Source organism: Capricornis sumatraensis, chromosome 16 (assembly GCF_032405125.1).
Source record: "Capricornis sumatraensis isolate serow.1 chromosome 16, serow.2, whole genome shotgun sequence".
NCBI lineage: Eukaryota > Metazoa > Chordata > Mammalia > Artiodactyla > Bovidae > Capricornis > Capricornis sumatraensis.
Genome location: NC_091084.1, coordinates 23,535,924 through 23,552,511, shown reverse-complemented (window position 1 = coordinate 23,552,511; position 16,588 = coordinate 23,535,924).

Below are 16,588 nucleotides of genomic sequence, written 5' to 3'. Positions count from 1 at the left end.
ATGTTCATTTATTTTTCCTAGATTTCACATATAAGTGATTATATGGAGTATTTGTCTTTCTCTGTTGATTGATTTCGCTAAACATAATGCTCTCTAAGGTCATCCATTTTGTGCAAGTGGAAGAATTTCATTCTTTTTTTTATGGCTGAGTAATAAACACCAACTGAGATATCACCTCACCCCTATCAGAATGGCTGTCATAAAAAATGACAAACCCTGGGAGATGGTGCAAGACAGGGAAGGCTGGCATGCTACAGTCCATGGGGTCACAAAGAGTTGGACACAACTTAGCGACTCAACAACATGTCATCAGAAATAATATAAATAAAGAATGTTGGCAAAGATGTGTGGAAAATGGAACCATAAATACACTGTTGGTAAAAACGTAAAGTGATGCAGTCACTAGGGAAAGTAGAATGGAGTTTCCTCTCAAAACTAGAAATGGAGCTACCATATGACCCAGTAATTCCACTGCTGGGTATATATCTGAAGAAAAGAAGACATTAACTTGAAAATATATGTGCACCCCAATGTCCACAGCAGCATTATTAGCTAAGATATGAACTGGAGGGCTTCCCTGGTAGCTCAGCCAATAAAGGATCTGCCTGCAGTGCAGAATACCTGGGTTCAGTCCCTGGGTTGAGAAGATCCTCTGGAGAACGGCATGGTAACCCACTCCAGTATTCTTGCCTAGAGAATCCCCATGGACAGAGGAGGCTACAGTCCATGGGGTCACAAAGAGTCAGACACACAAAGAGTGACTAAACACAGCACATATGAACTGAAGTGCAACCTAAGTGCCCATCAACAGATGAGTGGATAAAGATGTGTTATGTCTATACAGAGGCATGGTTTTTCTGAGGCTGTTCAGCTGGTCAGAGGGGTTCTCAGGGATCTTTTCCCCTGGATGTTCTGAACCCACACGTTCCCCCCTGGTCTAGGGTCTTCAGGACTCAATCCCTGCCCTTCGTTAAAATCTCTCAGGAAATCATAGGAACTCCTTCACATTAGCATGTAAATCACTGATTCTACTTCTGCTTCAGCCATTTAGAGAGATGATTGCCTCTAAACAGGGATAAATGTTTACTTGTGGTTCTCAGCCTTGGCTGTGTGTTAGCATCCCTGGTGGTTCATTGAGAAATGAGGAAGCCCAGGCCCCATTGGAACCCTAAAACATTAAAGGTCATCACAGGTGTGATCCTCATGCACCCCCAGGCCTGGAAACTAGCCCTGGTTGAGTGAGAGGTGGTGTGTGTGGTCCCTGGACCAGCATCATCAGCTCTGCCTGGAACTTAGGAATGCAGAGCTGGGGGCCTGAGCCAGGCTCCCTGAACTGGAGACTCTGGCAGTGGAGCCCAGCCAACTGTCTTTTGTTAAATCTTCCAGGTGATCTCAATGTGCATTAAAGTTCCACTCCCAGGGACAGTGGAGCCTGGTTGGCTGCTGTCTGTGGGGTAGCACAGAGTTGGACACGACTGAAGCGACTTAGCAGCAGCAGCAGCAGCAGCTTTCAAGCAAAAGGACTATGGTCTAACTGGTACATTTGATCAGGAGTTGGGGAAACATGGAGGGAGGCCAGGGGTGCCCTCTGAAACCACACTGCATAAATGCGAGGGCTAGTCTGTGGATACATAACGACACCTCTGGTTATTTTTTCGTCAATTGACTGATGCTGTCTGAGATTCATAGACCACGTTAGAACCTTTTCTTCCAATAGAAGGGCAGTTTTACTTAAAGTGATGGCAACACACTGGGTAGCAGTATTGATTGGTGGTTGTTCTGTTGGTGGTCATGACTGGCCCCCTTCCTTCCTCTTGTGCCCCGCAAGCCATAGGCCACAAGTGAGGCTGGTGGACAGGGCAGAGGCAGAGAATAAGGTAGTGGTAGGGGAAGTAAATGATTTGATTTGTGAAGCTAAATTGGACTGAATTAGAGGCCATGGAACTCTTCTGCACAGTATTTCTTTAATCATAAACTTTAGCTCAAAACCAGTGATCCTAAAGAGCTCACGTGAAGGGTAATGTCTTCATGGCCTGAAGTTTGCACATCCTGAGCACTGGCTGAAATGTGAGGGTGTTTCGGTTTTATTCAACCACTTAGCATTGGGTATATATTGATGAACAAAAGGGACATGTTCCATAGCCTCAGGGAGTAGGATGAAAAATAAGTGCAAAGACTGTTAATGAAGAGGAGACATAGGAAAGACACTGTGTGAGCAACTGGCAGTTTCTCTGACCTAGGTCTGGGGCACAGGTAAGTCCTCTCTGGGTGAGTGATGTTTAATCTGAAAACTGAAGGTTTAAGAGTAATTGACCAAGTGAAGGCACGCAGAGGAGGGAGAGAAAGAGTGAGAAGAACATGAAAGCGCAGAAGAGCTCACGTGAAAGCCTGAAGTCGAGAGGGGGCATGGTATGGAAGTTTTAAGAACTGCAAGCCAATTATGCCAATCCTAGAAAGCATGGGCCACCTGATAGAAGGTGACGTGAGAAAGGCAGCAAGTCCAGATCCCCAAGGGCCTAGGAAGTTAGATGAAGGATTTGCACTAGGGCCTAGGGGTGATTGGAAGCCTATGAGAGGTTTAAAGAGGACAGTGGAAGAAAATGACAGATTTGCATGAAAAATAAATCTCTTGGCTGCATTTTGGAAAGTGGATTGGAAGGGAGAAGAAGGGGTGTTGCGAGCTGGGAGGTGCGTATTACACAGGCCAAACTTATGAATGTTTGCTTAGGAAAAATCAGAAAGGAACTAGGAAATTATGAGATTAAAGTTGTGTTTGTGCTTATACGCTTTTTTCAGTTTTGCCTTTCGGATGGAGCAGGTTTATGGCAGCTATCTTCACAAAGTGCGTAAATATCTAACATGTGATGGACCCAGACAGTGCAGGGGTGACATAACCGATGCTGGTTAAATGCTAGCTGCTTGCAAAGCACAATAGGAAACGTGCTGCTAGGCATTATGGGGGATTCCAAGAAGACTTGGCCTTTGCCTACAAGAAACCAACAACTGAATCATGGAAATAAACAGGAACACTTCAGTGTCCATGGAAAATTCGAGCAGTAAGGGGTGATCACAACTGAGAAAGGGGTCATACAGTCTAAAAGGAGTGTTTGAAGTAGTTTCACAGAACACGTAGGTCCCAGGCAAGGCTTTGAGGATCCTGGGAAGTGAGCAAGCTGACAAGAATGGGGAGGACATTTCAGGTCGGTGGAGTAGGAGGAGCAGTGTGTGCAGTGATTGGACCCACATTCGTGGTTTCAGCTTGTCTTGGTTTTTAGGGAAAGTCGACCGAACTTCAGATGTAACAGCAAAGCACACTAGCTTTTGGCAAAGAAGAAGGGAGTGGTGAATGTTGCCATTTTAATTACTGGTCAGTTTTAGGCTAAACCTGCTGGAACTGCAGCAGAGCGGGGCCTGTGGGTGCACTTGCTGAAAAGGCATTTGGGGTTAACTTGAGGCCTGGGATGGGTGGGTGGGCAGCTTAGGCTTTGCCACAGAGGAGCACGGTGGGCCTTCCCTAAGTGACCAGTCAGCCCAGAAACCACCATGCTCTGGTTTTTAGAACATTACCTGATACCGAGGCAGTTTAGAAGTTACATCTAACAGAAGGGGCCCTTTCTGAAGCCCACCCCTCACTCTCCCAGAAGCCCAAGTGCGCTGACCCTTTGCACTGACAGAGTCTGCTCTTGAGTGGGAAGTTCAGCTGCTCTGAGGGGTAGATTCAGCTCTGAGTTGCCCTCACGTTTCAGGGAGAAGTTGCTACTTCGTGGCCACCTGCCACTGTCCTGGGCTGGGAGTGAGGTGGTTGAACAGCAGAGGGCCAAAAACGGAATCCTGTAACAGAAGAGTCAGGTCTGGGCCAGGCTGAGAGAAGACAGGCATATCTCTGAGGGGGCTCCTGGAAGACACCTGTTGCTGCCAGTGGGCCAGGGTGAGAGACTGCCAGGTGATTGGTAATACAGGGGGTGTCTCAAGGTCCACAAGGTGAGCTCAAAGAAGATGTCAAGGGGCTAGCCTTTCCAAATGTGTGCTTTCTGTGCAGATGCCCTGGGGCTGTCTGGACTGAGGGATGGGGAAGCTTAAAAATGGGGAGACCCAGAGACAGCCTATGGACCCCACCCCATCTTCCCTGGAGCTGGGCCTCGTCTGTTTGTTTTATGGGGATCTGCTTAACAATTCACTCGGGGATTAAAAAAGGACTCTGATGATAGAAATCAGTTAGTGAAGTGAAAGTCACTCAGTCGTGTCTGATTCTTTGCAACCCCATAGACTATACAGTCCATGGAATTCTCTAGGCCAGAATACTGGAGTGGGTAGCCTATCCCTTCTCCACCGGATCTTCCTAACCCAGGCCCAGGAATTGAGCCAAAGTCTCCTGCATTGCAGGCGGATTCTTTACCAACTGAGCTATCAGGGAAGTCCAGAAATCAGTTAAACTTTTATCAGTTAAATGACTTTCCACAATATGCTGTTTTGGTTCCTGATTGAAAGAATGTCCCCTAAAGAGGAGGGTGCGTTTTGAGCACCCTGAACCTGCGATGCCCACTGGGGTGGCAGTGATGAGCTCCAGGACCTGCTCAGGGGTCGCAGGGGCCAGCAAGTGGGAAGGAGAGGCAGAAAACTGCTGGCAGGAGGAGGAACAATGGGCCAGTGTGAGTGTGCCCGAGGGCCCACGGAGGTGACGGTCCACCAGGGCTGTGGAGGCGTGTTTGTCCAGGCAGGAAGCCACAGGGGATCCCGAGCCAGCCTGCCTTGGCACATCTCCTGACCACACCTGAGGCAGAGCCCTGGGTACCTTGAGGATGGCAGGAGCTGAGCTGGGAAGCCCGCCCCAGTCCACCTGGCAGGGCCAATTCATCTCTGGTTTCCTGGTTGCACTTGATTACCCCCCTCCCACCCCTGGTCTGCAGCCCCACCTGCCCCCTGCATTGTGCTCAAGTTGTCCAACCTTCTCTTTTTGTCGCCTCAGAGTCTCACTGTCTGGGAGACACAGCTTGAGCAGGGGTGGAAGTGGGGCACTAAGATCTAATGATAACTATCCAGGGCAAAGGGTCCCGCAGCGATGGGGGAGCCTTCTAGGTTCTCGTTGACACAAGTGGAATAGATGGTTTTAGGAGCTCTTCACAGCTCTCCAATTGTGTGAAGACCCTTGGGCCAACACAGGTATAACCGTATCTCGGTGGTAATCGTAACTGTATGACAAGACGGTACCATTGCTGGTGTCAATGACTTGGGGAGGAGGCCTCTCAGAACAGGTGGTGGGTTGGGCACAATTATCTGTGAAAGAGTCGGGGTGAGCCCACATGGAGACAAATAGTGGAAATGAGTGGGCAGTAGAGGTGGAACTTGGCGTTCATTTGATCATTGTGTATGGAAAAGGCAGAGCCTATGAGCCAAGGGAAAGAGCTGATCATAGTGAGTTCTGAAAGCCAGAGTGTTGACTTGACTTCACCATAGCTGGTGTTGTACATGTATGTTTAACATATAACTAATCTAACCATCACAGAAATGTTATCATCTTTGTACTCAGAGATGATAAGTAAACCTGCCCAAAGTTGATGGAGGCAGGATCCAACCTAGGCATTTGGCTTCTCAGTCTGGACTCTCCATCACAAGTTATAGATACACCATTGCCCAGGTGATGCTTGCTTTCCCCAAAGTTCACAGCCAAGCCATGAGGGATGAAAGAGTCAGGCCAGGCCCCCCTTTTTTAGAAAAGACAGCTAGGTATTGTTGTCAGGAAGATCCCCTGGGGAAGGGCTTGGCAACCTACTCCAGTATTCTTGCCTGGAGAAACCCATGGACAGAGGAGCCTGGTGGGCTACAGTTCATAGGGTTGCAAAGAATTGGGCATAACTGAAGCTATTTAGCATGCACACATTGTAGAGGGCAACTGGGTAAGGCAGAGGTTCTCAAATGTAATCCCAGGACCAGCAGCTGCAGCATCACCCTTTGGAGCTTGGAAGAAATGCAAATTCTCTGGTCCCACCTCAGATCTACCACACTGCAAACTCTGAGAGTCATGATTTTGACATGTGAGAAAGTGAAAATCGCTAACTCGTCTCTGCCTTTGCCTATCTAAATAACTGTGGGAAGGTAATTTCGTCTCTGATTCTGGTTTCCTCATTTTTTAAAATGAAAGGCTCATTCCAGATTCATTTACTTTTTATTAATCCAACAGGTACTCCAACAGGTAATCCAACAGGTAATCCATTCCAGTACTCTTGCCTGGAAAATCCCATGGACAGAGGAGCCTGGTAGGCTGCAGTCCATGGGGTTGCTAAGAGTTGGACACGACTGAGCGACTTCCCTTTCACTTTTCACTTTCATGCATTGGAGAAGGAAATGGCAACCCACTCCAGTGTTCTTGCCTGGAGAATCCCAGGGACGGGGGAGCCTGGTAGGCTGCCGTCTATGGGGTTGCACAGAGTCGGACACAACTGAAATGACTTAGCAGCAGGTACCTACCATGTGACAGATTCTGAGACTACAAAGACACATGGTCTCTAGAACAGAATAAAATGACAACTAGGTGGCTTGGGATCATCAATGGTCACCACTGTAGATTCAACCCGAGCTTATTCTTGCTGGAATACTTGTCAGAAAGACTTTCTCTCTACACCTCCCCTTTCTCCTAACTCAGATATATCTCCCCACTGTTGCCAAAACCACATTTAAAGGGAGTATAACTCTGACCCTATTGCTTCTCAGTTAAAAATCTCCAATGGCTTCCTGTTTGTTGTCTACGCTTTCCAGGAGGATTGCAGTGAAGGGCCAGACTGCTTGCGATCCTTGGAAATGTCAGAGGCCTCGACACAACTCTGCTCAGCACACGTAAGCCTGTGTGATGGTTAGGAGGAAGGATTCCTAGCCAGCAGAGGTCCTAGGTTCTACAGCACACAAGTTCATGGCTGAAAGAAGGAAACGACGATTCTCATGCAACATTTGGCAAAACTCTGCTCTCTCTTGGGGCTCATGTGACATTTCCCTGGACAAACCTGGTTAAGTTTCCTGCCTGCATTTCAAAACCTACAAAACATTCAGAGCAGAGGAAAATGGATGCGATGGCTCAAGACTCGTCATGGTGTGTTTTGTCTATGGTGGCAAGTGGGGCCATTGCGCTCACCGATCAGCAGCTTGAATCGGGCCCCTGGGACTTGGGGACGGCACTTAACCTCGATGGGCTGGGAATTTGTTCAGGTGCAGCCTCGACTGTCTACATGGTTGTCTCACCCTCTGAAGAACAGGAGACTGGTGTCGATGAATCCCTGAGAGTTTAGTGACCACACCCTCTACAACTGGCATTGTGCCAATTTTTCTGGATACAGAAGAAACCTGAGATGCTTCCCCAAGGAACTCAACATTTCTTCCTCCAGAGGAGGTAGTCTTCCAAGATTTCTGCAGCCCACAAGCTTGTTGTCATCTACACACTGGGCAAGCCACACTCAAGGTGAGGTGGGTCTGGGACTGCTTAGCATCTGTCTGGAATTTGCTCTGAGTCTGAGCATCTTCCCATGAAGGCCACCTCACTGGTACAAAATAGTCCCATTGTTTCAGAAAGGTAAGTGTTCAGAGTTGCATCCTTGGCTCTGCATGTAGGACTGGAAGCCTTTGGAGAAAGAAGGCAGGCAAGGATGTCTGGGTCATATTAGGTTCTAGGTTTTGGGCTCAGCATCCCCTGGCAAAATCTGTTTTGGCATCCATGGCAGAGTGGGAAGCTCACCAGAGCCTTGGCCCCACTTCCTGCTTATGTGACTGAGCATGGGCCTCCCTGAGTTCAGTTTCTACTTTTCCACTGTGAAGGCAATGGCTGGTGCTTAGTTGGTATTTGGTGAATGTATAATATCTGGGTTTAAAGTCATTGATGATTTTATCTGTATCCCTTAGCTGAACTTTTCTTACTGTTTTTCTAAATGTGACCGGTGTAAATACCAGGCTGGAGGCTTCAAGATGTTTATTTGAAGAGATTCTTTTTGATCCACTGCTTTTGCTGTTTTGATGAAAAGAAATTTGTGCTGACTATCTCTCCTCCACCTCCGCCCCCTCCCCAACTCCCACTAGAATGGAAGCTCTTTGAAGTCACTAGAATGGAAGCTCTTTTTACTTTCTTGTTCACTGCTATATCCTCAGTGCCAAATACACACTGGATGACAACAGGGGGACAGTCAACAAATATTTGCTGAATGAATAGATAGCTGAAAGGATGGTGGGTGAATGGATTGAGGGATGGGAAATGAATCACTGATTTCCTGAGACCTAACTCTCTTGGGAGGTAGTGTCATTGGTTGATTAAGAGGTGTGGAATCACACTGCCCAGGTTGGAACTCTGGCTCTTTTGATGAGCTATATGTTTTAGTCAAGTTTCTTAACCTCATTCTGTCTACTTCTTCATCTGTAAAATGAGGCTAATATTTCAAAGCATTGCTAGGAGGATTAGATGAAATAATACGTGCAAGTATTTAGAACAGTTCCTGGCATATAGTGAGTGTCCAAAATCTTGGCCGCCATTGGCTTTGTGAACAGGAAAGTACATGTGGGGCTCTTGGAGTTGTTTGACCTCTGTCTTCTGCCCGCCCCCACTCCAATACTTTTTGTGTGTGTGGTGTGACTGTATCTATTTGTGGAATACAGTAACTAACCAACAGTTATTTATTTATGTTTTTAAGTTCTCATGCCAATCAGTTTATAGTTATTGGCTGTTACACTTCTTGCCCTGCTTTTGTTTTGTATTTGCTTCCATACATAGTGATAGAAATGCTGAGCTCAAGTCAAAAGCTCCCATATTCATTGTTAATAAAAAAGTAATACTAACAACAATAAAAACTACCCTTGGTAGAGTCCATGTGCTGGGCACTGCATACTTTGTTGGCTAAGTAATTGCCTGGATCGAAGGCCATGGATATCCAAGAATTGACTGTTGTATCTGACTTTGTCTCTGGGTTTGCAGAGTCCAGACTGAGCTTCGTTCACTAGTTTCTCTCTTGTGTTACTTTGACCACACATGCCTCGCTTAGAGTTACTGTTTGAATTAACTGCTCTGTCTCTGGAGGCAGATCTCTTTCTCTTTGGATCTTTGAGATGTCTAAAATTCTGAGTGATCTTTCTCCCTTTCTTACCCTTTTCCCTCTTCATTTACACTTCTATTCCCTTCTTCTTTTCATCTGCTCCATGTCTTCATTCATTCATTCAAGTTGCTCTCCTTCCAAATTAGAGAAGTGGTAGTTCAAAAAAAGCAGCACAGCTGCTCACCCTGCAGCTCCACCTGTGACCGAAAGTTGCCCAGGAGCATGGCACGCATGCAAATAGACTTGTCTTGACATGCTGGAGCCTTTTCCTTTTTGTTGTAAACTAAACCTTTGATTCACAAGGAAATGGACTTTGGCTTTATTGTAATTCCTATTTTGATAGTGTGTGAGCACAAGTCATGAACTACACTTAGTGAAAATCCTGAGTCACTGGAGGGCTTGATGTTTCAGAAACAGGAAGAGGAGGAGGTGCTTTGTTGCATTTTCAGAAGGAAGGGTGGATGACAAGCATCACCTCAATCACTGGGCAAACTCCCTTCACTTTACTCCTCTGAGCGTTTAACTCAAGGGAAACGGGGTTTGACAACATCCCTGAGATATGTTGTCTGGGGGCCTCTGGTCACTTGGGTCTTTTAATACCACACACAGAAGCAGTGAGACTGAGCAGTCTGCATCATGGGCATGCAGAGTGGGTGCCAGGCAGGTCACAGGGTCCCGATCACTATTCCCTGTGGTGGGAACTACAGGAAAGGAATTGTCTCTGGGCTCAGAGTGTTCATGGTGCCAAGCTCCCTCCTGTGTGTGGAAAGTAATAGTTATGTGCTTAAGTAGACACGGGATCTTCCATGCTATGCTTAACCTGGAGCTTTCTGTTTTTCTTCTTAATTAGCTTTTTAGGGGCATTCCAATGAATAAGAGTTGAAAGAAGATAGATAGAAAAAGAAATCTTGAGAAAAAAGGGAGGACTACGTTTTGATTGCCTTTGTTGCCGCTGCTCCTGCTGCTGCTGCTGCTGCTGCTAAGTCGCTTCAGTCATGTCCGACTCTGTGCGACCCCATAGATCTTAGCCCACCAGGCTCCCCCGTCCCTGGGATTCTCCAGGCAAGAACACTGGAGTGGGTTGCCAGACTCTCCAGGCAAGAACACTGGAGTGGGTTGCCATTTCCTTCTCCAAGGCATGAAAGTGAAAAGTGAAAGTGAAGTCACTCACCTGCTTCCGAAATCCCAGAGTAATGTCACCTAAATTTTTTTTTCCATGTAAACCAACTGATCAACCAACTGAGTCATGGCTCCTCCAGTTCTATTGAGCCAGCCTTTCTGAGGTTGGGGCCCAGAAATATCTCTTTATAATTATTCTGTATAATTGGATGGAAGCTACTCTCTAGGAACTCTTATGGGAATTTCCATTATTAAAAATTAGGCTTTTCATACCAGTGACAATTGCTTGAGCACAAGGCCTCTGTCTTCCTCACTTTGAAATAACATAAGTATTTGTAGAAGTATCAAGGAAGATATTTCTTGAAGGTGGCCATCAAATGTGCAAGTCTGTGGGGGAAAGTATTGTTGGTGACATGGAGATGACATTAATTAAGCCTATTATTCAATGTGTAGAGCCAGATGTTGGAAGAAACACATGGTGGATAGAATAATCTGGGAACTTTTCTCTTGCAAGTGCTGTTTTCCACAAACAAAGCCTTTTGCAAGAGCTGTTTTCCATAGCTCATGGCTAGCTAGTCCCAACTAAATTAGTTTTTATGACTACCAGGATTTTTTATAACAGTCTTGGACCATAGATCTTAGTTATAACCTCCTGACTCTTGGTTTTCTCATCAGCAAAATGGGAGCATGAACACTTGCCAGTTGCCTCTATTGAAGAGAGGTTGTCTGTATGACTAGAGTCCATTCATCTAGTGCCAGAAGGCATTCAAGTATAGCCATAAAGAGTTGGGCATCCTCCAGACAGCCAGGGAGGCCAGGCTCTTACACATAATAAAGCCCTAGCTTCTAAACACTGGCATCCACCCAAGCCATTCGGACATAGGTCTCTGCAATTTTTGTTTGATCAGAATGAAAGTAATTTCCTTTTATCATTGATCCTAATCATAATATCTAGTTATTTAAAGCACAATAAAGCTGGAAATCTCAACCATTATGGCCCTTCTTTGATAAGGATCTGCCAAGTAGCTGTCGGCCATATTTGCAGATGGTCCTGGGAACCGGGCGTGGTGTGGTGTGACTCCCACTACTTCTTTGGCAGGACCTGCTCTTCTCTTGGAAAAGTAAAAACTGGTGAAACTCAACGGGGTCCCTAGTGTGATTAAATTTGAGAACAAAAATGTGAAAGAAAATTAAATTATGTAGTCTCTTGATCAAAGTGACACAATGAAAATTAGTATATATAAAAGGCTGTATACTAGGCTATTACTTTTAATCATTGCAAGTAATATTATTATTTTTTGATGTGGAAGAAGAGAAAACTAAAGTTTGGAGAGTTTAAACAATTACCCAAGAACACACTGCTCTCAGTGTAGCCATATTTCAAACCAGATTCTCTTAAATAATCTCTCCACAGTGCCCTGCTGTCTTGCCCAGAGGCAAATTCTGTGGAAGAATGTAATGATATTCATTTGTAGGAGAAATGGATTTGGCTGACTCAGTGTGTAAAGAAAACACAGGAGATGGAATATACGCAGCAATGGAGCTTGATATCATACACAAGGACTACCCATATCACTTGGGGGTCTCATTCTTGTTCCAGCTGAACTATTAATTTATCTCAAATATGTTAAAAACTTTTATCTCATAGTATTTATTTAAAATAAACAGTGGTTCTTAACCTTGAAATTCTCATGAACTCTATGGATTGTGTCCCAAGGAAAATGTATATATACATGTAGGAACCCTCCCCTTCCTCTTTAAAATCACCCAGGTCCTTCCTTCCCCTTCTACCACACCTCTAATGTCAAGAAATCTTTCTTTAGATACATAACTTTACAAATTGCTCCAAATTTCTGGGCCACAGAAAATCTTTATAGTCGAAGGGTTGTTCAACCTGCAGACATCAGATTTTCCATGCTCTAGTCTGTTCTGTGTCTTATAGAAGTATTTTCTCTTTTTTATTCCAGCCTTAAGAAAATTTCTATAATAAACTTTATCCAGGTGTTTGATCACCTTTTGCTCCCATATTTTTTGCAGTATCCTCATGGGTTGCCCTTTTATCTGATTGCTTCCTCCAAGAGCAATTTTAATGTGAGGCCTTGTATGCTTGAGGATACTTTTGTTATGCTACAGCACTTGAATAACAGTTTAGTTGGATTTAAAGTTATAAGTTACATGATCTTTCCTTCCATACTTTAAAAATATTTTTTCATTGTCTATTTGCATCATCTAGTGTTGCTGTTGAGAATTATATTAATCAGTATGATTCTTGTTTCTCAGCTGTTAACATGAACTTCTCAATAAGTTTTAGACTTTCCTCTTTGTATTAACTTTTTAAAAACTGCATTATAGTGTCCAAGTTTAGTTTTCCTTCTTTTTATTTTTTTTGGCCCCAACCAGAGATTGAACCTGTGTCCCCTGCAATGGAAGCACAGAGTCTCAACCACTAGGCCCCTGGGGAAGTTTCCCATGTCTCTTTACTTGTATGGTTTGACTGTTAATAAACCCTTTTTAATCTTAGATTTTTCATAATTTTTTAAAAATTTTAGGAAATTATTTTCAACATATATCCAAGAGAAGGACAAGATAAGAATAACAACTATCACCATTGCTGTTTATCATAGATTGTCCAACATTATAAGGAAAGGAAAGAAGCAAGAGCTGTAAGGATTGGAAAGGAAAAGATAAAACTGTCATTATTTTCAGAAGAGATAATCATCACCCTAGCATAACCATAATAATCAACAGACACACTATTAAAGCTAAGAGAGTTCAGCAAGTTTGCCAAAAATGAAATATCACAAATATTATTATAATTTTTCTAATAAAAAAAAACCACTTAGAAACTATAATAGAAAGTAAGCTACTCTTCAAAATGACAAGAGAAGCTGTAATTTCAAGACTTCACTTATCTAATAATTCTCTAGACTTCTGTGGATAAAAATTTAAAACTCTAATAATAAAGAATGTAGAATATGATCTCAGTTGATACTAACAGAACGCTATCCCATGCTTATCAGGGCCAAATTATTCTTACAACAATATAAATCCCCTCCTTTAAGCAATCAATAAATTAAGTGAAAACCAACCAAAATTCCAGCTGGATTTTTTTGAGGGGCTTGATAAACTTATTCTATAATTTTAAGATGTACTGTAATAAAAATGAAAACTATAAAGTGTAAATACAAGAGCACACAATGAGATCAATGAAATAAAATAGAATTCAACGTCAAGCCCATAGCCAAAGTATTTCTATTTAAAGAAAGGACATTGAGAATAAAGTTAAATGGCAGGTTAGGAGAAGAAAATTTCTATTGAGTAAAACTGATAATACCTAAAATTGTACATATAAAATATATAAAGAACTTCTGACAATCAGCATGAAAAACACAGCAACCCCAGTAGATTAACTGGTGAAGAAGTGAAGGGCATTTTAGAGAAGAGGAAATCTCGGAGGTTAAGAAACATATGAAGAGATGCCCAAATTTATTGGCATTAGTAATGTAAAATAAAACCACAATGAAATAGCACATCTGTTAGTGTGGCGAAAATTAAAAAGCTGGATGATACCAAGTTTGGTGGCGAAATAGAAACATATAAAGCCTCACAAACTGCTGGTGGGAGTCCAGGTTGTATTTGGTTAACTTAAATATATGCATATCCTTTGACCTAGTAATCGTACCTCTGGGCATACAATTCCAAGGAAATGTTCACATGCCTTTGTAAAAGGATACATATCAGAATGTTTATTGATGGTTTGTTTGTGGAGGGAGAGGTTGGAGACAATCTGGTTAAGTATGATGCAGGGCTGCATTCCACCAAATACTTTCAGGTCATTAGGAATGACAGATGGAATGTATACATAGCAATGTGGATGGATCTTACAACATAGCTCTGAGTTGGAAAGGAAGAAACAGTTGAGCTCTGTTTTATAGCACCACTTACATGAATTAAAAATCCACATGCACAAAAGAATACACATTTTGTAAGAAAAGGTACAAATGTCTACAGAAAAAAAGGATAGATGTTGACCAGACGAAAATAGTTGCTTTGATTGGAATGGTGGGTGTCTGGTGGAGGTAAAGGAAGTCAGAAAAAAGAATAGGCATGGAAGATAGGAAAGTGATAGGAAAGTGAATGGATGGATAACACAGTGAATGAATAAATAAGAGAGGGAACTTTCATGGACCAATGATGATAAAGTGCCATGGATGAAAAGGATGACAAAAGTCCAGATGAAAATGGAAAAATAATCTAGTCCAGACGATGGTGCATAATGAGCACTTAGTAAATACTTGTTGAATGAAGAAATGCAGTTTGTGGTGAATCATTTTTTGCAAAGCTAAAAGGTTCTTTACTGAATTATTTCAGGAGCTTTAATTTTGGCAATCAATCTGTTACAAAATGTGAGCCCATGTATTTAGAGACATCTGGGTGGCATTAACAGAATTTTTTTTCCTTCCACTGCTTGAAGTATTACATAAACGTGGACACCTTGTCCTTTTCCAAACTATGCCACGTAGTTTGACTTTAATTCTGACTTATAGAAAATGTCTTCCCAGAAAATATTTGCCATTTTGATCAAGTCTTGATTTTCCAAATACCGGCCTATACGTGGTCTTTGATATCCACTTTGATACACCTAATTTCTTCGCTGGAAGCACTGAACTGGATTCTGCTTCTGAGCTTTGAGTCTGTCAGCCATCAGTTCAGTTCAGTCGCTCAGTGGTGTCCGAATCTTTGTGACCCCATGGACTGCAACACGCCAGTCTTCCCTGTCCATCACCAACTCCTGGAGCTTATCCCAACTCATGTCCATCAAGTCAGTGAGGTGATCCAATCATCTCATCCTCTGTTGTCCCCTTCTCCTCCCACCTTCAATCTTTCCCAGCATCAGGGTCTTTTCCAGTGAGTCAGCTCTTAGCATCAGGTGACCAAAGTGTTGGAGCTTCAGCTTCAGCATCAGTCCTTCCAATGAATATTCAGGACTGATTTCCTTTAGGATGGACTGGTTGGATCTCTTTGCTATCCAAGGGACTCTCAAGAGTCTTCTCCAACACCACGGTTCAAAAGTATCAATTCTTTGGCGCTCAGGTTTCTTTATAGTCCAATTCTCACATCCTTACATGACCACTGGAAAAATCATAGCTTTGAATTAGACAGACATTTAAAACTGGACATGACAGTGGACTTGCCTACTAACAATTTTTTTCTTCTACCACTGTATGAGATTTGATTTCTTAGAGCATCTCTGGGTTTGTTTTCTCCCTCCCTTCTTGCCAGAGGACACGGATTTATCCCAAGGGATATAAACTTTTATTGAACTGCTCCAGGTTTTAATATTAGTGATCATATATTTCCACTAATAAGCATAATTCATGTTCAGCTTTCACTGATTTCAACTTAACAAATGAAGTGTAACTATTTAAAGCTCCAGTTCTAGACAGAACTTGTATCTTACACCTAGCTTATTACCTAATAGCCCTGTGTGTCCTCAGTTGCTCAGTCGTGTCCAACTCTTTGAGGTCCCAAGGACTGTAGCCTGCCAGGTGCCTCTGTCCATGGGATTTCCCAGGTAAGAGTATTAGAGAAGGCTGGCATTTCCTACTGCAGGGAGTCTTCCCCACTCAGGGATCAAGTCCACATCTCTTGTCTCTCCTGCATTGGCAGGAGGATTCTTTACCACTAGTGCCACCTGGAAAGCCCCAATAGCCCTGTGATACTGGGCAAGTTAAATTTCCTAAGCATTTGTTCTGAACAACATGGGTAGAAGTTTTCTCAAAGAGTTGTGGGTGACGAGATGATGTAACTAAGGCTTCACATGGAGCTTGGTGTGTAAGTAGTTATTATTACTTCAAGGAAGTCATTATGCTAGGCCTATGAGGAGAGACAAAGACGAATAAAGAAATATTCTTAACTTCATGGAACTTGGAGAGAATGAGACAGATGCCCAAACTATAGAGCAATATGAGAGAGGACAAATGAGGTCACATTCCTCCTAAGAGACATCCAGAGAACTGCTTCTTCATTTTATAAACACGGATTACTTGACTTGATCAAGGGGAAGCAGTCAGTGAGTGCCAGAGCCTTGAAGGGAACCCATGTCTCTTCCGACGGAGCCAGACCTGATGGTCAGGTCCCTGTTTCTGTGGACACTCCTCAGGGTGGCCCGAGGCCTCGTGGTGCTGCTGCCTGACAGGCCACGACTGTAGACCTCCATGTCTTAAAGTCCAGAGGCTTTGTGTTGAGGGCTCATAACGAAGTCAGGAGCTAGACTTTGCTGTTTTTTGAGTAACTTATGGGGATAACATTTCTTCTCAAGGCTTGCCATCACATCAATAATCCATTAGAGACTAATGCATTACATTCATCATTTCATTTGATTGAAATTTTACTGAGAGATAGAT